Below are 566 nucleotides of genomic sequence, written 5' to 3'. Positions count from 1 at the left end.
CGTGACCTCGTCAGTTGGACGTGTGACCGTGTCAGTTGGACACGTGACCTCGTCAGTTGGACGTGTGACCGTGTCAGTTGGACACGTGACCTCGTCAGTTGGACGCGTGACCTTGTCAGTTGGACGTGTGACCGCGTCAGTTGCACACGTGACCTCGTAAGTTGGACACGTGACCTCGTCAGTTGGACGCGTGACCTTGTCAGTTGGACGTGTGACCGCGTCAGTTGCACACGTGACCGCGTCAGTTGCACACGTGACTACGCCCGCTGGACACGACTCAAATTCCACTACAGATGGCGTTCTCGCTCATGGGCTCAATCTACCACTGCCACTAACGTTAATGATTACCGCTCCTGATTGTAACGGCCGCTAGAGGGCCTACTCACCAGAGCGTTAACACCTTACTATATGAAAGTGGGAGGCTGCTGACTGAGCCAGACCGGCCAATGAGTGAGCAGGTCGCAGCGACTGTTATTAGGTCATCCAATCAGCTTGATTGCTCGCCGCTAATCAGATATCCGCCATAACAACTGGTCGATCGATAACGCTTACAGGCGTTAGTGTAG

Source organism: Priapulus caudatus, unplaced genomic scaffold, assembly GCF_000485595.1.
Source record: "Priapulus caudatus unplaced genomic scaffold, Priapulus_caudatus-5.0.1 Scaffold656, whole genome shotgun sequence".
Classification (NCBI taxonomy): Eukaryota; Metazoa; Priapulida; class Priapulimorpha; order Priapulimorphida; family Priapulidae; genus Priapulus; species Priapulus caudatus.
This window is presented reverse-complemented; position numbering follows the sequence as displayed.